Genomic DNA, 24,360 nt, shown 5'->3' with positions numbered 1-24,360 from the left:
AGGAAACACAAAAGAGAACCACTGAGGGAGCAGGAGAGCAGTGGGATGCAGATCCCAAATTCTCGTATAAAGACCAGACGTAATGGTCAGACTGAGTCTAGAAGGACCCCAGAGGTTGTGGTCCCCAGACCTTCTGTTAGTCCAAGACAGGAACCATTCCCAAAGCCAACTCTTCAGACAGGGATTGGACTAGACTGTAAGACAGAAAACGATACTGGTGAGAAGTGAGCTTCTTGGATCAAGTAGACACATGAGACTATGTGGGCAGCTCCTGTCTGGAAGGGAGATGAGAAGGCAGAGGGGGACAGAAGCTGGCTGAATGAACACAGAAATAGAGGGTGAAGAGAAGGAGTGTGCTGTCTCATTAGGGGGAGAGCAACCAGGAGTATATAGCAAAGTGTATATAAATTTTTGTATGAGAGACTGGCTTGATGTGTAAACTTTCACTTAAAGCACAATAAAAATTTAAAAAATAATAATTAAAACATTTTCAGAGGCTCACTCTGGCTGGTGTGTGGTGAATAAAATGATAGGAAATACACAGTGGATGTGGGAGGCTGTTTGAAGGCTACTTCAGGCATCCAGGCTGGAGAGGACGTCAGCATGGACAAGGCTAGTAGCCACAGAGATGATGAGAAGTGATGGGATCCTGGAAACATTTTGAAAGTGGAACCACCATGACTCTCTTTTGAATTATATTTGGGCTGTGAGGGAATGAGAGGAGACAGGCATAACTCCAGTTTCACCCGAGCACCTGGATGAATGGTAGAATAAGACTCTCCCTACCGTCCACTTGGTCAATACCCCAATACTTAAGGGATGTGTTGTTGTTAGGTGCCATCAGGTGGGTTCTGATTCATAGCGACCCTATGTACAATAGAACGAAACACTACTCGGCCCTGTGCTATCCTCACAAACATTGTTATGCTTGAGCTCATTGTTGTAGCCACTGTGTCAATTCATCTTGTTGAGGGTCTTCTCATTCACTGACCGTCTACCAAGCATGATGTCTTTCTCCAGGGTCCGCCCTGATAACATGTTCAAAATACTAAGACAAAGTCTCACCATTCTTGCTTCTAAGGACCATTCTGGCTGTATTTCTTCCAAGACAGGTTTGTTTGTTCTTCTGGCAGTTCATGGTATATTCAAAATTCTTTATCAACACCATAATTCAAAGGCATCCACTCTTCTTTGGTTTTCCTTATTCATTGTCCAGCTTTTGCACTTGTAATGTATCTAGTGTGTAAATAAAACCAGTCTGAGGAAAGAAACGGAGGACATATTGGTAGATCAACAGCACAGGACTCCAGGAAGGGCGAACTCTTGGTGGCATTTCTCTGCATGGCCAGAGCAGATTGGCTCCTCTTACTGCCCACAATGGCTTCTTATTGACTGCATCAAAATTAATAGACTGCGAAGAGGCTTCAGGAATCATCTCTTTCAGATCGATACAAGCACAGCCATGAATGAGGGAACCAGGAATCAAGAAACTCAGTAGCAGTTATTGTCCATTTTTCCATATTCTTCCTCCCTTTTAGAAAAATAAAGGAGTCCAACACGGGAATTATAACAGATGTTTAATGGCTTACTTTGTCTTTAGGGAATAACTTGCTCTTCTTTCCTCCATCTTTTCTTATTTCCCTATCTCCTTTCAAGTCTTCTTTCTTTCCTCCACTTATTCATTTATCACTCATTCATCAAATATTTACTGTGGTTTACTATGGGCAAATCACTGTGTCAGGGGCTGTGAGCTGTCCAAGTATGAATAAGAAATCGTTCCTGACCACACAGTCAATACATTACCGTATGCCTACATTACCTGACACAGGGTGGTTGCCCGCACAAAGAAAAACACAGATCCTTTACTCTGATCAGGGTGGTGATGAGAATATGGTCACCCAGCTGTCAGCAACCTGGGCAGTAAGTGACATGTGCTGATGTCTTCCCTCTGTTGGACTCACTTCACAAAATGGCAGCATCCCAAGGAGGGAATCAAGTTTTTCCTGTGGAAAGACTTAACCCGGAATATGGCTGGGGGGCCGCCAGGTGCGGGTATCGAAGTGCTTAACTCACAAGATGCTGGGATAATGTGGCCTCAGAGTTTCAATTTCTTCAACAAAGATTATGGTTAATCCCTCTCTCCCACCTTTCCCAGCGTTCACTTTGGTGTGCTGCAGGAGAAAGTGGAGAAGGTTTGGATTCAGGAGATCTATGTGCAAATTCAACTCTATTACTTACTAATCCTTGACAACTCCGATCTTTTCTCCATTTATCATGATGTTGCTCATTGGTCCAGTTGTAAGGATTTTTGTTTTCTTTATGTTGAGGTGTAATCCATACTGAAGTCTGTGGTCTTTGGTCTTCATTAGTAAGTGCTTCAAGTCCTCTTCACGTTCAGCAAGCAAGGTCGTGTCATCTGCATAACGCAGGTTGTTAATGAGTCTTCCTCCAATCCTGATGCCCCGTTCTTCTTTATATAGTCCAACTTCTCATATTATTTGTTCAGCATACAGATTAAATAGGTATGGTGAAAGACTACAATCCTGACACACACCTTTCCTGAATTTAAACCAATCAGTATCCCCTTGTTCTGTCTGAACAACTGCCTCTTGATCTATGTAAAGTTTCCTCATGAGCACAATTACGTGTTCTGGAATTCCCATTCTTTGCAGTGTTATCCATAGTTTGTTATGATCCACACAGTTGAATGCCTTTGCATAGTCAATAAAACACAGGTAAACATCCTTCTGGTATTCTCTGCTTTCAGCCAGGATCCATCCGACATCAGCAATGATATCCCTGGTTCCACATCCTCTTCTGAAACTGGCCTGAATTTCTGGTAGTTCCCTGTTGATATACTGCTGCAGCCATTTTTGAATGATCTTCAGCAAAATTTTACTTGTGTTTGATATCAATGATATTGTTCTATAATTTCCACATTCAGTTGGATCACCTTTCTTGGGAATAGGGATAAATATGGATCTCTTCCAGTCCATTGGCCAGGAAGCTGTCTTCCATATTTCTTGGCATAGACAAGTGAGCACCTCCAGTGCTGCATCTGTTTGTTGAAACATCTCAGTTGATATTCCATCAATTCCTGGAACCTTGTTTTTCACCAATGTCTTCAGAGCAGCTTGGACTTCTTCCTTGAGTACCATTGGTTCCTGATCATATGTCACCAATGAGCAACATCATGATAAACGGAGAAAAGATTGAAGTTGTCAAGATTTCATTTTACTTGGATCCACAATCAACAGCCATGGAAGCAGCAGTCAAGAAATCAAAAGATGCATTGCATTGGGCAAATCTGCTGCAAAGGACCTCTTTAAAGTGTTGTAGAGCAAAGACGTCACCCTGAAGACTAAGGTGCGCCTGACCCAAGCCATGGTATTTTTGATAACATCATATGCATGTGAAAGCTGGACAATGAATAAGGAAGACCAATGAAGAGTTGACACCTTTGAATTCTGGTGTTGGCGAAGAATATTGAATATACCATGGACTGCCAAAAGAACGAACAAATCTGTCTTGGAAGAAGTGAGGCCAGAATGTTCCTTAGAGGCAAGGATGGTGAGACTGCATCTTACATACTTTGGACATGTTATCAGGAGGGATCAGTCTCTGGAGAAGGGCATCATGCTTGGCAGAGTACAGGGTCAGCAGAAAAGAGGAAGACTCTCAACGAGGCGGATTGACACAGTGGCTGCAACAATGAGCTCAAGCATAACAACGATTGTAAAGATGGCGCAGGACCGGGCAGCGTTTTGTTCTGTTGCGCATAGGGTTGCTATGAGTTGGAACCGGCTTGATGGCACCTAACAACAACAACAACAAATTACTTACTAACGTGTCTCCTTGACCAAGTGACTTAATCCCCCCGAACCTCAGTTTCCTCATGAGTGAACTCTCAACTAGAAGGGTCGTCTTAGTTACATAGAGCTGCCGTAACAAAAATGTCACACATGGGAGGCTTTGAAGAAGAGACATTTATTATCTCATGGTTTAGGAGCCTGGAAGTCCAAATCAGAGCATCAGCTCTAGGGTCCCTCTTTGTCTTAGCCCCAGGAGTTCCTTGGTGTTCCTTGGCTTGTAAAAGATCTTCACATGGCATCTGTCTTATCCTTGCGTGTGTCTGTGTCTATTCTGCTCTTTGTAAGACATCACGCAGAGTCACCCTATTCTAGTAACGACCCTTATTTCCAAACAGGGTCATATTTACAGGTATAGGGACTAGGATTTCAGCATAATTTTGGGGGACACAATTCAGTCCATAACAAGGATAGTTGCAACAAGGTGAGATAATTCATACAAAGTTCTCTGGCACGTAGTAGGTGTTCAGTAAATGGTGCTGTTCAGTCAATGATGCATAGCAATAATCATTAGTCTTGGCAACCCAATGATTATTGGCTGCATCTAAACTAACAGACTCTAAAGAGACTTTTAAAACTTTCTCTTCCAAGTTGATTCAAACACAGCCATGTACAGGGGAATTAGGAATCAAGAAATTCAGTAGGCGTTATTGCCAATTTTTCCATCCTCTCCTTTCCTTTTCCAGGAAGGAAGGGGTCCAGCAAGAGAACAGAAAATAGATGATGATGGCTAGCTGTGCGGTATCAGACAAGCCGCTTCCTCTGTCCAGCTTCAGCTCATTCATCCATAAAAGGAAGGGTGGTCCTTTGTAGCTGGAGCCATCTGTGACCAGGTGAGAAAAAGGCAGCTTTCCACCTCCTGCCTTTCCACATCTGCATACCAACCTGGGCCAGAGCAGCGGCCTCACCAATTGCTTATCCTCTGCCCTGTGGACATGTAGCATTATCAAGAAGGGTGATGTCAACCACTTCCCTGGTGTCTTGCACTGGGTTCTCTAGAGAAGCAAAACCAGTAGAGTGTGTAAATATATATAACCAAACCAAATATATATAAATATTTATCATATAATATATGTAGAGAGAGATTATATCAAGGAAATGGCTCATGTGGTTGTAGAGGCTGGAATGTCTCAAGTCTGTGGGTCAGAATAGAGGCTTCTCATGATTCATGCAGACCCAGGGGCTGGTGTGCCCAAGATCGGCAGGTCAGAAACAGGGCTCTTGCTCAGGGGATGTGAAGATCCACGAATCCCAAGATTACCAGGCAAGACCGTAGGTAAGCTGCTAGCTCAAGTCCCAAGGACTGGGGGTCAGAGGAACAGAAGCCAGCTTCAGGATCCAGCGCAAGCAAAAATCCCCTGAGCCTTGCCAGAATGTCCACTTATATTCAGTGCAAGGACACATCCCCAGGAAACTCTCTTTCAACTGATAGGCTACTCACAGCAGATCCCATCATGGGGGTGATCACATATCAAATCTCAGCATGGAAGTGATCACAACTGCCAGAACACTGAGAATCATGGCTCAGCCAAGCTGACACACAATCTAACCATCACACCTGATGTCCTGGGTCTTCCTCGTACAGAAGCCAACACTGAGTCGATCCAGGAAAGGATGTGGCCTGGGAAGGCTTGTATGGTGTCTGCAGAGAGATTTCTTCCATCTAAAGTCAGCCCTGGTCACCTTCATCACGTCATGTTAAGTTTGCACTGGCTCTCCTCACCACCTGAATTTTGCTGTATTTTCTTACTGTTTTTCTCCCCACTCTAGACTTTAAGCTCCATGAGAGCAGAGACCTTGTCACACCCACTGCCTTGACCTGCAGTGCCGAGAGCGTTCTGGGCACAGAGTAGGGCTCTGTTGTTGAGCAAGTGAATGAAGAATGAATATACGAATGGTGCCCAGCACTCACAGCTGGGCCCACCAGGGGTCAGCACTTCTAGAATTAGGCCACAGCCTTTATATGGAAGCAACCACCTAGCTCATGAGTGGCTGTGGAGAGGCCAAACAGCGCAACCTCTTTCAAGTTGCAATTAAATGACTTCAACATAGTTCCCTGAAAGAAAATTAGATAAACCAATCACTCAGGTACATGTTGCCCCAGTGGATGGTTGGTTAGTTTGGGTTTTCTCCTTTTGTCTTGCTTAGGCAGATTTGGAGGCCTGAGAGTAGGACTGTTACGAGGTAGAGGAAAAAGACCCAAATAATGTAGGTCAGTCTCAAGAAAAGGCATGATGTGGTCTCAGATGCTGTCCACAGTTGGGTCATGGCCAGTTGGGTGTAACCAGTGGCCTTCCAGTTGGTTCTGCCTCATGGTGACCCCTTGTGTGCAGAGTATAACTGCTCCATAGCATTTTCATGGCTGTGACCTCTCAGAAGCAGATCACCAGGTCTTTCTCTGGGTAGGTTTATACTGCCAACCTTTTGGTCAGTAGCCAAGCATTCAACCATTTGTGCCATCCAGTTAGGTGTAGGGAGGAGATTACAGATGACCAGGGAGGCAAAAGACCCCAATATGCATTTAAAATAAGAAAATAGTCTGCCAACACAAATATGCCAATATTGGAGCCTTCTCCACTGTGCCTGCCACCTAGACCTTCTCATTTGACAGTCTCTAGATTGTATGTCTCACAGTTCTGCTCAGATGTATCCTTCCTATGCTCCCATGCCCCATCTACTTATAATTGCCCCCTCCCCCAAATGTGATTATGCGATTCCTAAATTTAGTCTGTTAAGTTCTATCTGCACCTTCCCTGGCAGGACCCTGGAGCCCCACCCTGCCTACACCCTTGTTAGACACAAGAGAAGGATAAAGATAGCAAGGTCATCTATTTTGTGTATCCCATGCGACTTCAGCTGGACACTCCTCCGATGTCCTTTGATTCCGTGGTGGAGGTCTGCAGGTATGGGAGGGGTGGGAGGTGTTCTTAGGAAGCTGAAAGAGAGGTGGGCTTCTGGGCCCAGGAGGCCTTTGATCTGGCTTGCTCAAACCCCATCTATTTTTGCTTCATTGATTTTAGCTGCTAATGGGATGCGTGAGTCCATTCTTTAGAAAGAACTCATTTCCCTTCCCTCATTTATGTTTAAATCAGCTCCACCCTTGGGGTGGGGTGCTTCGCTCTGTATCACCTGCCCAGCAGCCAGGGCTCCAGATTCTCCTTCCTGAGTGCGGGCAGAGGACCAACGAGTGGACCTGTCAGTTAGTCCCAAGTAGAATCGTTCGCAAATCTGATTTAAAATGTTTGATCCGTGAGTGCACAGAGCCAGTGTTGAAAGGCAGAAAGGATGTGGGCTTAGGAGAGTGTGGAGGCTGGTCTGTCTGAGCCTCGCTTCCCTCAGCTCTGAGGCTTTCCCTCCTGAGAGAGAAACAGGCTAAGGATTAATCATGAGGATAAAATAGGACGCTGTGTGAAACACTTGGCTCACAGAAGTAGTCAACAAACATTCAGTCTCTGTCCTTTCGCTGGGTGCAATCTCTGTGTTAGGCAGAAAAATGACTCCTGAGACTCTGAGGTACGGATCAGCCTCTTCCAGCTTGATTTTCAGTAATCCTGCTTTCATACCATCTTTTTTACCTCAATCCAAAGTGTCTCCCCAAAATCTGTGGTGCGGGGTAACAGGAAATTCAACCACTTTGCTCCTGCAACCTGCTTCCTACCTCTGTCTTTCTGAATCAAAGATTGTGACAAAGAATGAAAAACAGATCAAACAAAGGAAAATTTCCCCTAAACCATAAACAAAAGGAAGTAGGAACTTTCCAGACTTGAGCAAAAAAAAAAAAAAAGACTGGAGCAAAGCTGACCAGAAAAGGCATGTGGAGCAATGGTGTCCCCGTGTGGTGAAACTGAGAATGACAGTTTTGACTGCTGGTTTTTTTGTTAACCTCCTTATCCTCAGAGTTAATGAGTTCTACCTGGCCCTACCCCTTAGCTCAGAGGGTTGATGGTGCACTTACAAGGAAGAAACAACCAGCAAGGATAACCAGCAAGAGTGGAGATGGAGCAGCAGAAATGAATAGTCTCTAGAGAGAAAATAAACATCATGTTGTTTATGGCATGTCAGCAACATAAGGAAGTGTTTTGCAAAATGAACTCTTAAACACCCATGGAGTCTTTGGGTGATACAAATGGTTAACGCGCTAGGTTGGTAACCAGAGGCTCCTCGGAAGAAAAGCCTGGAGATCTACTTCTGGAAATTCAGCCACTGAAAACCCCATGGAGCACACTTCCACTCTGGTCCACACAGGGTCACCAGGACTTGCAGTGGACTTGGTGCAACTGGTTTACATCTGTGTCAAAATCTTCTGGACAGCTTGGTAAATATGCAGATTCCTGGGCCTGCCCAAGATTTCACTTGGAATCTTGTGGGGATAGTGACTTGAGGATTTATATTTTTAACAAGTATCTCGGATGAGGCTGAGGCACATTAAAGTCTGGGACTGGAAAGTGGTTGGAAGCCAACAACAGAAACAGAAAGTGAGAGATGACCAGGAAGAAGAACATGACCTTCAAAAGTGATAGAACGGGGAGGAAAAAGGGACCCTGAGTATGAGACTGGTAATGCCCCCACCACATACACGTGATCCTATTTGTACAATGGGATGAATATGGGAATTTTGTTTGCTGGATCAAAGGTTTTCAAGATACTTTTCCTTTGTTCGAATAAAGATGCTTAAGCTTAATTAAGCAGTTCCCAACACATTTTAGTCTTGAGAAATCAAGTTAAATTTTGGGACCTTTGGCCCTTAAGGTAGACCTTGAGAACTACTGCCCCTACTGTTTGTAAGTTTCGAAACAAGCCGACTCCTAGGCTCAAATGGGCTCTCCTGATTACTGTGGAGAGAAAGCAGTGCTGGAGGAAGGTCTGTCTTTCTCTGCCTTTTTTTCTCCCAGAGGACAGCAGGCTGCTGGGTGTTCCCAATATTTGGTGAATGAAATTAATAAATGATTGAACGGAAGGAAGGAAAGAAGGGAGGGAGGAAAAAGAAAGGAAGACAGAACAGAGAGAGAAGGAAGATGGAAGGAAGGAGGGAGGGAAGTGAGAAAGGAAAGGAAAAAGAGAAAGGAGGGAGGGAAGTGAGAAAGGAAAGGAAAAAGAGAAAGGAGGGAGGGAAGTGAGAAAGGAAAGGAAAAAGAGAAAGGAGGGAGGGAAGTGAGAAAGGAAAGGAAAAAGAGAAAGGAGGGAGGGAAGTGAGAAAGGAAAGGAAAAAGAGAAAGGAATAAAAGGAAAGGAGGGAGAGGGAAGGGAAGAAAAGGGAAAGAGAAATAGGAGAAAGAGAGGGAGAGGGGAGACCCATTTCACTAAGTCAGGGACTAAGCGTCACTATGAAAACAGAGTCAAGTCGTTCCTGAGAAAGCGTAAGGATCTCCAAATGAAGCAAGCTTGCTTTCTCAGAGGCTCCTAAAACACTGATTTTGCATCTATGAACATACAATTTGGTCTAATCAACCAATAAACTCCAACATTTCAGGGGTGCTCCAGTTTATTTAATTTTTTTTTCATTCATTCATTTACTAATTCATGTAACAAACATTTATTGGACACTTTGTCAAAGGAAATCCACAAGGAATGTCAGGGGAAACAAAGTCTGCTCTTCTTGCTCTCCAGGCAACGTTTGCAGGAAACCTGGGGGTGGTAGGGGGGAGGCACCTCAGGTGGGGTCTCTGGGGGAGCACAACCGGCGAAGTACATCATCTCTGTTCATCACGACGCTGCTGTATTGGTCCAGGTGTGAGGGTTTTTGTTTTCTTTATGTTGAGGTGTAATCCACGCTGGAGACTGTGGTCTCTGATTTCATCAGCAAGTGCTTCAAGGCCTCTGCACTTTCAGCAAGGAAGGGTGTGTCATCCTGAGACAGATTGATCTCAAGACAATGTCACAGGCAGCTGTGGAGGCTGACTGCTCACGGCAGATCCCATCATGGAGGTGATTACTGTGTATCAGATCTCAGCACGGAGGTGATTACTGTGTATCAGATCTCAGCACGGAGGTGATTACTGTGTATCAGATCTCAGCATGGAGGCGATTACTGTGTATCAGATCTCATCATGGAGGCGATTACTGTGTATCAGATCTCAACATGGAGGCGATTACTTTGTATCAGATCTCAACATGGAGGCGATTACTGTGTATCAGATCTCAACATGGAGGCGATTACTTTGTATCAGATCTCAACATGGAGGCGATTACTGTGTATCAGATCTCAACATGGAGGCGATTACTTTGTATCAGATCTCAACATGGAGGCGATTACTGTGTATCAGATCTCAACATGGAGGCGATTACTTTGTATCAGATCTCAACATGGAGGCGATTACTGTGTATCAGATCTCAACATGAAGGCGATTACTGTGTATCAGATCTCAACATGGAGGCGATTACTTTGTATCAGATCTCAACATGGAGGCGATTACTGTGTATCAGATCTCAACATGGAGGCGATTACTTTGTATCAGATCTCAACATGGAGGCGATTACTGTGTATCAGATCTCAACATGGAGGCGATTACTGTGTATCAGATCTCAACATGGAGGCGATTACTGTGTATCAGATCTCAACATGGAGACGATTACTGTGTATCAGATCTCAACATGGAGGCGATTACTGTGTATCAGATCTCAACATGGAGACGATTACTGTGTATCAGATCTCAACATGGAGGCGATTACTGTGTATCAGATCTCAACATGGAGGCGATTACTGTGTATCAGATCTCATCATGGAGGCGATTACTGTGTATCAGATCTCAACATGGAGGCGATTACTGTGTATCAGATCTCAACATGGAGGCGATTACTGTGTATCAGATCTCAACATGGAGGCGATTACTTTGTATCAGATCTCAACATGGAGGCGATTACTGTGTATCAGATCTCAACATGGAGGCGATTACTGTGTACCAGATCTCAACATGGAGGCGATTACTGTGTATCAGATCTCAACATGGAGGCGATTACTGTGTATCAGATCTCAACATGGAGGCGATTACTGTGTATCAGATCTCAACATGGAGGTGATTACTGTGTATCAGATCTCAACATGGAGGCGATTACTGTGTATCAGATCTCAACATGGAGGCGATTACTGTGTATCAGATCTCAACATGGAGGCGATTACTGTGTATCAGATCTCATCATGGAGGCGATTACTGTGTATCAGATCTCAACATGGAGGCGATTACTGTGTATCAGATCTCAACAGGTAGGTGATTACTGTGTATCAGATCTCAACATGGAGGTGATTACTGTGTATCAGATCTCAACATGGAGGCGATTACTTTGTATCAGATCGCAATATGGAGATGATTAACTGTATCAGATCTCATCATGGAGGTGATTACTTTGTATCAGATCCCATCATGGAGGTGATTACTTTGTATCAGATCTCATCATGGAGGTGATTAACTTTGTATCAGATCTCATCATGGAGGTGATTACTTTGTATCAGATCTCAACATGGAGGTGATTACTTTGTATCAGATCTCAACAGGAAGGTGATTACTTTGTATCAGATCGCAACATGAAGGTGATTACTTTGTATCAGATCGCAACATGGAGGTGATTAACTGTATCAGATCTCATCATGGAGGTGATTACTTTGTATCAGATCGCATCATGGAGGTGATTACTTTGTATCAGATCTCATCATGGAGGTGATTACTTTGTATCAGATCTCATCATGAAGGTGATTACTTTGTATCAGATCTCAACGGGGGTAATTACATCATATTACATTATGGAAGAGCAATCAGTCCAAGGCCTGCCAAACCACTGAGAATCATAGCCTAGCCAAACTGACACATAGCATTAACCGTCACAGTCCACAGTCCAGCCCTTGTCAACTTGGCACCTGTATACATCTCTTTAAACCATATATAATCTCTAAAAAAAAGACAATTAATAAAGTCATACTTGCACCTAACATGATATAATTAACATGTGTACAACTGAAAATGCACTAGCCCCATTTACATCTTATATTTTATAGGGAGTAGTGGAATAAGGGAGAGAAGAAAACAGAAATATTTACCATCTATCTATCTATTTATATATATGCATGTATAACAAATAAGGAAGAAATACTAAAAACAACTACAGCACTGATTTCTGCAACTGGTCACATGGTCATAGTTGGTATTTAGGACTACCTTCTCCCACCACCTATTCTATTTTCCCTTTGCCCTCAGGAAGCACCTCACTTTGCCTGGTGGGATGACTCAAAACTTCATTCCCGAAGAGTCTGGGCCATTAGTAGTCATGTCAGAATTGGGTTGTTCTAGTTTTCTGTTGACTTTAATCACAGAGCATGGTAGTACTAAGAGGTGTCCTAAGGGATCTCCTGTATTCCAGACATACTCTTTACCTCCATTATGTATTATAAGTTTACGATAGTCCACTGTCATTCTCCACAGGCCAAATAGGCAAGTTGAACGGGGATGTGCTGGGAATCACCACCCTGCACCAGTCCCTGATGGTGGCAGTAATCTCTGCAATCCCTCCAGGAGTGCACTATTGCTTTTGGTTTACTCTTTTCCTAGGTAGGGGCAGTTCTAATGGCTGCCACTTGGCTTTTCCTACCATAATAGCCTTTACTCCATTTGTCCGGGATCCAGTGTTGGGGTTCCACCAGGTGCTGAGTGTGTCTATTCCAGTTATGCATTCTGGAACTGGGGAAATCCCTACAGGATGGGTTCAGGGACCCACCGGACCTACTGTGAGATGGACATGAGCTAAGACTCCATTAATAACCTGACCTCCATATGCCCCCACTCTGACTGGTGGGCCACAGTGACGTTTTGGGTCTCCTGGAATTAGTGTCAGTTGAGAGCTGGTATCCAGTAATCCCCGAAAAATCTGATTATTTCCTTCTTCCCAATGAACAGTCACTCTTGTAAAAGGCTGTAGATCCCTAGGCAGCTCTGCTTCCCAGACTCCTGCTGACATTTTCTGCTGTTACGCCTGGGATGGTTCTTTTCTTTTCCTGGAGGACAACAGATGTAGCTCCTTTGGCCTGTTTCCCGCCTGTAGAATTCCAGGAGACAGACGGTGTTTTCTCCTTCCATTCTTGCTCTGTCCCCTCAGTCTAAGCTGATGGGGTTTCTGCTGTGGTAGTTGGTTAGCTCCATCGGTCCCAGGCTTAATCTCTTTAACAAAAGACTGTGTAGCCATGTCCTTGGTGAACATTCTAGGACACGTGTCCTCAGTTTGTACAACAAAATTTTCCAAAGTTTTAAGTCTTGTTTTCATTTTGCACAGTTCATTTTTTTTTAATTTTTATTGTGCTTTAAGTGAAAGTTTACAAATCAAGTCAGTCTCTCACACAAAAACTTACATACACCTTGCTACACACTCCCAATTCCTCTCCCCCAGTGAGACAGGCCACTCCTTCCCTCCACTCTCTCTTTTTGTGTCCATTTTGCCAGTTTCTAACCCCCTCTACCCTCTCATCTACCCTCCAGGGAGGAGATGCCAACATAGTCTCAAGTGTCCACCTGATCCAAGAAGCTCACTGCTCACCAAAATCCCTCTCCAACCCATTGTCCAGTCCAATCTCTGTCTGAAGAGTTGCTTTGGGAATGGTTCCTGTCCTGGGCCAACAGACAGTCTGGGGGCCATGACCACTGGGGTCCTTCTAGTCTCAATCATACCATTAAGTCTGGTCTTTTTATGAGAATCTGGGGTCTGCATCCCACTGATCTCCTGCTCCCTCAGGGGTTCTCTGTTGTTTTCCCTGTCAGGGGAGTCATCATTTATAGCCAGGAACCACCTAGCTCTTCTGGCCTCAGGCTGACGTATTCTCTGATTTATGTGGCCCTTTCAGTCTCTTGGGCTCATAATTACCTTGTGTCCTTGGTGTTCTTCATTCTCCTTTGGTCCAGGTGGGTTGAGACCAATTGATGCATCTTAGATGGCTACTTGCTAGCATTTAAGACTCCAGATGTCTGTCTCCAAGGTGGGATGCAGAATGTTTTCTTAATAGATTTTATTATGCCAATTGACTTAGATGTCCCGTGAAACCATGGTCCCCAAACCCCCGCCCCTGCTATGCTGGCCTTTGAAGCATTCGGTTTATTCCAGAAGCTTCTTTGCTTTTTGTTTAGTCCAGTTTGCACAGTTCACTTTTAAGTCCATCTCTTTCCTCTCGCATTTTATGATAAGCAGCAAGCAGAAACCAGGTAGCCCCTTGAAAATCTTACTTAGAAATCTCCTTAGCCAGATATCCAAGCTCATCACTTACAAGTTCTACCTTCCCCCAAATATTTGAACGTAATTTAGACAAGTTCTTTGCCACTGTATAAAAAGCATTGTCCTTTCTCCATCGTCCAATCACATGTTCACATTTTCCTCTATAGCCTCACCAGAAGCACGTTTAATGCCCACATTTCTAGCAACATCCAGTTGCTGGCTGCATAAGAATTCTCTAAGACAATAGAGGTTCCCTTCACTTCCCTCTGAGCTCTCACCAGAATTGCCTTTGACCTCCATACTTCTACCGGCAGTCTCTCCAAGGCAATCTAGGCTTTTGCTATTAGGCACCTTAAAACTCTTCCAGACTCTACGCATTACCCAGTTCCAAAAGCACTTCCACTTTTTAAGGTATTTATGCCTATTCCCAAGAAAGGTGATCCAACCGAATGTGGAAATTATAGAACAATATCATTAATGTCACATGCAAGCAAAATTTTCCTGCAGATCATTCAAAAATGGCTGCAGCAGTATATCAACAGGGAACTGCCAGAAATTCAGGCTGGTTTCAGAAGAGGACATGAAACTAGGGATATTATTGCTGATGTCAGAAGGATCCTGGCTGAAAGCAGAGAATACCAGAAGGATGTTTACCTGTGTTTTATTGACTATGCAAAGATATTCGACTGTGTGGATCATATCCAATTACGGGTAACACTGCGAAGAATGGGAATTCCAGAACACTTAATTGTGTTCATGAGGAACCTTTACATAGATCAAGAGGCAGTTGTTCAGACAGAACAAGGGGATACTGATTGATTTAAAGTCAGGAAAGGTGAGTGTCAGGGTTGTATTGTTTCACCATACCTATTTAATCTGTATGCTGAACAAATAATATGAGAAGCTGGACTATATGAAGAAGAACGGGGCATCAGGATTGGAGGAAGACTCATTAACAACCTGCGTTATGCAGATGACACAACCTTGCTTGCTGAAAGTGAAGAGGACTTGAAGCACTTACTAATGAAGATCAAAGACCACAGCCTTCAGTATGGATTACACCTCAACATAAAGAAAACAAAAATCCTCACAACTGGACCAATGAGCAACATCATGATAAACGGAGAAAAGATTGAAGTTGTCAAGATTTCATTTTACTTGGATCCACAATCAACAGCCATGGAAGCAGCAGTCAAGAAATCAAAAGACGCATTGCCTTGGGCAAATCTGCTGCAAAGGACCTCTTCAAAGTGTTGAAGAGCAAAGATGTCACCCTGAAGACTAAGGTGCGCCTGACCCAAGCCATGGTATTTTCAATCACATCATATGCATGTGAAAGCTGGACAATGAATAAGGAAGACCAAAGAAGAGTTGATGCCTTTGAATCGTGGTGTTGGCGAAGAATATTGAATGTACCATGGACTGCCAAATGAATGAACAAATCTGTCTTGGAAGAATTGCGGCCAGAATGCTCCTTAGAGCAAGGATGGTGAGACTGCGTCTTACATACTTTGAATGTGTTGTCAGGAGGGATGAGTCCCTGGAGAAGGACATCATGCTTGGCAGAGTACAGGGTCAGCGGAAAAGAGGAAGACCCTCAACAAGGTGGATTGACACAGTGGCTGCAACAACGAGCTCAAGCATAACAGTGATTGTAAGGATGGCGCAGGACTGGGTAGTGTTTTGTTCTGTTGTACACAGGGTCGCTATGAGTCGGAACTGACTCGACAGCACCTAACAACAACAAGTTAGAGCAGCACTCCCACTTTTCGGTACCAAATTTCTTAGGCTGGGTGCTCTAGAGGAGCAAAACCAGTGAAGTGTATATGTATATAAATATATAGATTTATCTCAAGAAAATATCTAAGTTGTAGAGGCTGGCAAGTCCCAAATCCATGGGCTGTAGAGTTCTCCAGACGCATGTGGTTGCAGGGGCTGACGAGCACAAATTCGGCAAGTCAAGCAGAAAGCTGCTGGCTCACCAGGTTGCAGGAGCTGGCAAATCCCAAGACCTGCAGGTCAGACAGCAGGCTGCTGGCTCACGTCCCAAGAACCAGAGGTCAGAAGATGACAAGTCGAATGCAGGATCCAGAGTGAGAGTGAGCCTTGCTGGAATATCCATTTATATCCTGCTCAAGGCAGATCTCATCATGGCGGTGATTGTATCAGGTCTTCTCATGGAGGTGATTACATTATATCAGACCGTATCATGGAAGTGATTACATCATATTACATTATGAAAGAGCGATCAATCCAATGTCTGCCAAACCACAGAGAATCATAGCCTAGTCAAGCTGACACATAAATAGGGTGCTAAAGAGTGATGTTGGATGAGGCCCCTGAGAGAGAACACAGATAAGATCCAGCTGATCTGTGAGATGTAAAAATTAGGTTCCATGCTTTTGTGATTGGTTAGGAGTGGGGAGAATGGGCAAAAGCTGTGGGGTGCATCAGTGAGCAACACTAGCCTTTAGCCCCCCAATTGAGTTGCTCAGGAATTGGCTTCATAAACTATTCCTTAAGCCCAGCTGATGGACGGGTGTCAGTTTGCTGCACTGTTGTGGCTTGCATGTTGCTGTGATGCTGGAAGCTAGGCCACCAGTATTTTAAATGCTAGCAGGATCATCCATGGTGGACAGGTTTCAGCAGAGCTTCCAGACTAAGAAAGGCTAGGAAGAAGGACCTGACGATCTACTTCTGAAACAACTGGCCAGTGAAAACCTTAAGAATAGTAGTGAAACATTGTCTGATATAGTGTTGGAAGATGAGCCCCTCAGGTTGGAAGGCACTCAAAAGACAACTGGGAAAGAGCTGCCTCCTTGAAGTAGAGTCGACCTTTATGACATGGATGGAGTAAAGCTTTTGGAACCTTCATTTGCTGATGTGGCATGACTCAAAAAAGAGAAGAAACAGCTGCAAACATCCATTAATAATTGGAACATGGAATGTATGATGTATGAATCTAGGAAAATTGGAAGTCATCAAAAATGAAATGGAACGCTTGAAGATCAGTATCCTAGGCATTAGTGAGCTGAAATGGATTAGTATTGGCCATTCTGAATCAAATAATCATAGGGGAGAACACACTCAGCATTTCTCAAGCTGAAAGAACTGAAATAAAAATTCAAGCCTTAAGTAGCAATAGTGAAGGATTCTATGGGGAAAATATTAAATGATGCAGGAAGCATCAAAAGTAGATGGAAGGAATACACAGAGTCATCATACCAAAAAGAATTGGTCGATCTTCAACCATTTCAAGAGGTAGCATATGATCAGGAACCAAGGGTACTTACTGAAGGAAGTCCAAGCTGCACTGAAGGCATTGGCGTAAAACAAGCTCTGGGAATTGGCAGAATACCAATTGAGATGTTTCAACAAACAGATGCAGTGCTGGAGGTGCTCATTTGTCTACTTCGAGAAATTTGTTTGTGGAGAACAGGTAGTTTAGGGGCAAGAGGAGAAGCAGATCTTGTACTTGATGAAGGATCTGGCATGAAATAAAGTTGGGAGCATGTGGAGATAAAAAAAGAAGAAGCAGAGAATGAAGTGATGAGCCTGGAAGGTGGATAAAGGAGCCACAAACCAAGAAATACAGCCCTTAGAAACTGAAAAGGCAAGGAGATAGATTGTCTTAGAGCTTCCCAGAGGAAGCAGCCCTGCCTATACCTGGACCTTAGCCCAGTGAGACTGATTTCAGGCTTCTGACCTCTAGACCTGTGAGAACAGATTTGTGCTGTTTGAACCCACTAAGAGTATGTTGGTTTGTTACTGCAGAAATAATAAACCAATATGAACTCTTTGTTCTTCCTGGAAAAAAAAAAAAAGAAATTTGAAAGACAGCTTCCTGGCCAACAGACTGGAAGAGATCCATATAGGAGCTCATTCCCAAAAAAGGTGATCCAACAGAATGTGAAAATTATCAAACAATATCATTAATATTACACACAAGTAAAATTTTGCTGAAGATCATTCAAAAGTGACTGCAGCAGTACATCAAGCCAGATTCAGAAGAGGACGTGGAACCCGGGATATCACTGCTGATGTCAGATGGTTCTTGGCTGAAAGCAGAGAGTGCCAGGAAGATATTTACCTGTGTATTATTGACGATGCAAAGGCATTTGACTGAGTGAGTCATAACAAATTACGAATAACGTTGTGAAGAATGGGAATTCCAGAACGCTTAATTGTGCTTGTGTGGAACCTGTACATAGACCAAGAGGCAGTTGTTTGAACAGAACAAGGGGATACTGATTGGTTTAAAGTCAGGAAAGGTGTGTGTCAGGGTTGTATCCTTTCACCATACCTATTCAATCTGTATGCTGAGGAAATGATCCAAGAAGCTGGACTATATGAAGAAGAACGGTGCATCAAGATTGGAGGAATTCTTATTAACAACCTTCTGTATGCAGATGACACAACCTTGCTTGCTAAAAGTGAATAGGACTTGAAGCACTTACTGATGAAGATCAAAGACTACAGCATTCAGTATGGGTTGCACTTTAACGTAAAAGAAAACCAAAATCCTCACAACTGGACCAATAAACAAAGTCATGATAAACAGAAAAGATTGAAGTTGTCAAGGATTTCATTTTACTTAGATCCACAATAAATGACCACAGAGGCAGCAGTCAAGAAATCAAATGACATATTGTATTGGGCAAATCTGCTGCAAAAGACCTCTTTAAAATGTTAAAAAGCAAAGATGGCACTTTGAGGACTAAGGTGCAGCTGACCCAAGCCATGGTATTTTCAATCACATCATATGCATGCGAAAGCTGAGCAATGAATAAGGAAGACCAAAGAAGAATGGATGACCTTGGATTATGGCATGGGCTAAGAATACTGAATACACCATGGACTGCCAAAATAACAAACAAGTCTGTCTTGGAAAAAGTGTAGCCAGAACGCTCCTTAGAGGTGAGGATGGAGAGACTTCAGCCTTGCACTTTGGGCATGTTGTCAGGTGAGACCCTGGAGAAGGACATCATGCTTGGTAAAGTAGAGGGTCAGTGAAAAAGAGGAAGCTCCTCAACGAGATGGAGTGACACAGTGGCTACAACAATGAGCTCAAGCATAACAATGATTGTGAGGACGGTGCTGGACTGGGCAGGGTTTCGTTCTATAGTACATAGGGTCAGTATGAGTTGGCACTGACTTGACGACAACTAACAACAACAAGCTCAACTGAGCAGAAATGTATATGCCATTTCCTTTCCCCTTTTCTTCTTCCTTTTCCCTTCTGTTTCTTCCCTAACTCATTTGCAACTCTGGTTTGAGTCCTGCCTTTTCCAGAATGGGCAATGGGAACAGACACAGGATGGAAGTGCTGTGGTCACGTGCTCATCTGGAAATATGGACCTTTTGGTGCCTGGTAAATGTAAAACGACAACAACAAAAGGTAATTTGTAGCAGTTGCCTACTTCTGTAGTGTAAATACTCCCCCCATGGCCAATTTCAAGCTACAGGGTGACTTTACTTGAACACAGAAGAAATACCCCATGATAGAGTTTTTCACCAGGTAGATAAAATCATAATAACCTCAAGAGTGTAGATAATGATAAAATAATTAGGACATAATGAGTTTCGAGTATTTATTACCTTTGTTTTTAATATAATTTATTTCATTGGAAATTTATGCACTTTAATTTTTAATAATTAATGTGCCCAAGCAGTGCAAATCATTTGCGTTCGGCTCCTAACCGAAAGGTTCTTGGTTCAAACCTACCCAGCAATGCCACAGAAGAAAGGCCTGGCAATCTACTTCTGCAAGAGATCACAGCCAAGAAAACTCTATGGAATGCAGTTCTACTGTGTAACACATGAGGTTGCCATGAGCTGGGATCTGCTGGACAGGGACAGGTTTGCTTTTGTTTGTGTTTAAACGTTTGGCTCTCAATATTCTTGAAAACTTAACGTTGGCTCTCGATAGCTGGGACCAGCCAGCTCCAGCACACTGCTGCCCTGCCTCAAGAAATGCTAGCCCAGTCTCAGTCTTGCTTTTGGCCAAGAGCTAGGAGGCCATGCCAGGCCCGGACAGGGAGCTGCTGACAGGGGCTGTGGAGGCTAACTCTCAGGGAGAGGCTTTCTGGGCAGCCATGGGGGCAGGGCCTCACAGCAGGGCTTCTCTCTGGACCTCTCTTCCTTCTCTAGGCCAGCATTCTCCCTGGGCACGGGGTGACTGCCCCTCTACGCCCTCCCAGGTAGCCCTCCCTAGAGCTGAGGGTATGTAGACTTCCAGATCATTCTGTCTAGCAGAGCCTGGCCTATGAGGAGAGGCCAGGGCTCAGTTAATATCTATTGCTCAGTGAATTACCTGGAAGAGAATGCGCTCAGCTGGTTCTGGTCTCAGGAGTCCCTGGGTGGCACAAACTGAAAGGTTCGTGAGTTGGACCCACCCAGAGGTGCCTTGGATTCTTCCTGACGATCTGTTTCCAAAAGGTCACAGCATGAAAACCCTATAGAGCGGTTCTACTCTGCACACACGGGATCACCATGAGTCAGAGCTAACTCAAAGCAACATGTTTGGTTTGCTTTGGGGCTGGCTCTGGTCTCATTTCTGCCATTACTGGATTGTGCATTTTTGGACTCTCTGGGTCTCAGTCTCCTTGTCTGTTGTGGGGGGAGTTGAGCCATTTGATCCTGAAGGCTCTGCCAGCCCCAGGTTTCTGAGTGTCCCAGGACTCTCTTTTGCAGGGTGACTGGCCCCAGAACCCCCTCCGTACCTCCACCCTGGGGCCCAGACCTTGTCAGCCCACCTTCAGGGCCTGACTTCGTGGTGGGTCAAGGGTCACCAACCCCCTCAGAGTGTGTGAGGGAGCTTCTGACCCTGGAGCTATTGATGTGACAGGCTCAGATAAATGGAAAATTTTACTTAAGGACCCAAAGGTGCCATTAATGGCAGGATTTCCTCAGAAATTCCAGGGAGGGGTGTGGCTGTGTCAATAGGCTGGAGCAGGCGTTAGCCCCCTGGGTTGCCTTGGTAACACTTCAGAGAAACTTCCATCCCCAACCCCCTTCCTCTCTCTGTCGCAAGGGTGAGGAAGTCACAGAGAACACCGAATACACCAAAAAACCACTGAAGTGTACATCTTTAAATGGAAAATTTTATGTTTCGTGAATTAAATCTCGAGTTACAAAAAAAGCACCTGAGTGCTTCTCGAAGCAAAAATAAAATAGAATGAAAGAAGTGGTAGGGAGGCTGTCAGAGGTGAGGAGAGATGAGAGACGGACCCAAGATTCCCTGCGCCAGCTTCTCTCAGAGGCTTTTCCTTTTGGGATAGGAATTCAAACCGAGTACGTTTATCCTGCTATTTGACTTAGTATGTTTGCATAACTAGGGTTCAGATGATACCCAACTGCTGATTCCTAGAAGAGCAAGTCAGAGTGTAAAATTCATCCCTGTTCTGGGTGGGGGGATGGTGAGGGAGGAGGGGCTGACCCAGTCACCACCTCTGCCCCCTCCCCCAGGATTCCCCTTTGCACCCATCCAGCTCCTGGGTTTTTACACCTTTCAAACAAATGAAGCCGAGGGGTTCGGCTTTCCCCTACCTACCTGCCCTTGTGGAAAAATCCCTTTTCTCCTTTGTTTAGCTGAGACTGAGTTGGAATTTTCCAAAGGGAACTTTTCCTCAGAAGCTCAGGGGAACAAAATAAGCACAAAGTTCTCAGGGAAAAAAAAAAAAAAAACCATTCCACCAGCGTGTAGATTTCCATTGGAGTCAACACGCACACCAAGCTTGAGTGAAAGAGCTTGGGGGACCTCTCATCTCAGACTGGAGCCCGGAGCCCCACTCACAAAGACCCTCTTTAGGGCTTTGGAGTCTCTCCTTCCACTCTCCTCTGTGGCCCCTCGTCCTTCCTGGGTGGGAAAGGAGTCTACCCCTGGACTGTCCATGAAACCATGACCAAGGCTGGGCCTTGGAAGCAGAGTGTTGAGTGGCCACCTGCCAAGGGCCTAAGGAGAGACTTTTATTGGTGCTGCTTTTCAAATTAATCCCAGAATTACAGTGAAAGATGTGGTGGAGAATATATCGATCACCTGGCCCACCTCACCTCCCGTACACCCTCCAGTTTGGATAAAGAGGCTGAGACCCAGAGAGGTGAAGGGTTATGTCCAAGGTGGCTGAGGGTGGCAGGTATGAAAGGGGCTTGTGTGTGCCACAGAGCTGCCCACCTGGCATTGGGCTCCTAGGAAGCCCAGGATGTCCAGATCCTTCTGTGTCTCTGGGGGTGGAAGTTTAGAGAGGACGTACTTCAGCTGAGAGCAGAGGGCCTCACCGACATGTCCCCGCTGAGTGGGAGAACCTTGGAAGGTGGCATGGAGGTGGTTGGAGAGAGAAAAGAGCACCAAAGTGTGAGTCCCAAAAACTCTGCTCACTAGCGCCCCCTTGAGTAATTTCTAGGGAGTGGAGAGTGATTAGCTGTAGGTGGGCTTGACTGGATGGAGCCAGTTCAGTGAATCAGAGGGCTGGCTTCTTCCACAAAGCAGAAATATCTCTAGGCCCCAGGCTTCCTCTGCCTGCCATTACAGATCAGCTCACTTTACATTTGTGGCTCTCATCCTTCAGGCTGGCCACTCCATAGGAGCTAAAAGGCTCAATGGGCCTCTCCACTGGATAATAGAGAAAACCCACTCTTCTCCAGCTGGATGATCCCAATTCTAACAACTCAGGTAAATTGAGGGCCACCCTAGGCTTCCTCGGCCAGTTGCAGACCAGCTCACACTACATCACAGAACCAAGTCCCTAAAGCCTGAGCCTGGACCTGCCCAGCTTGCGAGGGCCCCTCTTCCTGAAGATTGCCCTACTCCACAGAGCTCTGATTTTTGCCAAAAGCACTTGCAAAAGTTCATGAATCAGTCCTGGTAACCCCTTGCTGCCTGTACTTCTCAAGCCCTTAGCAGCCAAGGAGATTTCTCAACTAGGCGACTGGGCAGATGGTGATGTCACTGAGCAAGAAGGTGGGCTGGACAGGCAGCCACAGGTGGAGTTTGCTCCCCACTCCCTGCCTGTCAGGTTTGGCTCCTGGGTGGCAGGGCTTGGACCACTTCTTGCTTGTGTTAAACATGCAGATCCTGGGCCCTACTCAGAATCTCTGGGGATGGATGGGAGGGGCCCTGGAATTAAAAAAAACACCTGGTTTTAGAGATTCATGAACTTTTTTTTAAAGCTGTTCTTCTTCCCTTAAACTTTAATGTTGGGAACCTAGGAAGAAGAGTAGAATAGAGGGAAGATAAATGAGTTTGGTTTTAGAGATGTTTGCAGATGTCCAATAGACAGTTGGATATTAAAAGCTAGAGCTCAGAAAAGTCACTGGGGTTGAAGTGGATAGAGATTCAAGAATGTAACTGGAGGAATAATTTGAAATTGAATGTGATTTTTCTCTTTTGTCTTCATGAGAAGATGACCTTGGTCTGCCCTAGACATTCATCTGTGTGGGAGGCGATTAGAATTTGTTATGGAAGGAAGTGTTGCCTACAGAAAGGCCAAGTTGATATTCAACTGCTGACATTCAAAGTAGGATTATGTGGCAGGACAACAGTCTTCAAGCCAGAATATCACCCTGAAAGGATTCACTAAATTCCTTAACTTCTCTCTTCTTCTATTAGCACAACAGGGAGGCACCTTGCCCTGTCTTTGAGGCTTAGGTGGAAATCTGGACGACAGTAGATACAACATGTTGTTGTTGATAGCCACTATTGAGTCATCCCCTGACTCATGGCAATCCTGTGCACGATGGAACAAAAAGGTGCCCAGTCCTGTGCCATCCCCATAACTGGTTGCAGATTGGGCCATTGCGATCTATAGGGTTTTCATTGGCTGATTTTTGGAGGTAGGTTGCCAGGCCTTTTTTCCTGGTCTGGCTTGGTCTGGAAACTCTCTTAAAACTTGTTCAGCATTATAGCAACACACAAGCATCCACCAAGAGATGGGTGGTAGGTGCATTGGATAAGAATTGAACCCAGGTCTCCCACATGGCCCCATGTGTCTGTCAGTTTGTTATACTGTGGGGGCTTGCATGTTGCTGTGATGCTGGAAGCTATGCCACCAGTATTCAAATACCAGCAGTGTCACCCATAGCGGGTAGGTTTCAGCTGAGCTTACAGAGTAAGACAGACCAGGAAGAAGGACCTGGCAGTCTACTTCTGAAAAGAATTAGCCAGTGAAAAACTTAGGAATAACAGCAGAATATTGTCTGATATAGTGCTGGAGGATGAGCCCCTCAGGTTGGAAGGCACTCAAAAGACAATTGGGAAAGAGCTGCCTCCTCAAAGTAAAGTCGAACTTAATGACATGGAGGGAGTTAA

The sequence above is a fragment of the Loxodonta africana genome, chromosome 8 (genome assembly GCF_030014295.1).
Source record: "Loxodonta africana isolate mLoxAfr1 chromosome 8, mLoxAfr1.hap2, whole genome shotgun sequence".
Classification (NCBI taxonomy): domain Eukaryota; kingdom Metazoa; phylum Chordata; class Mammalia; order Proboscidea; family Elephantidae; genus Loxodonta; species Loxodonta africana.
This window is presented reverse-complemented; position numbering follows the sequence as displayed.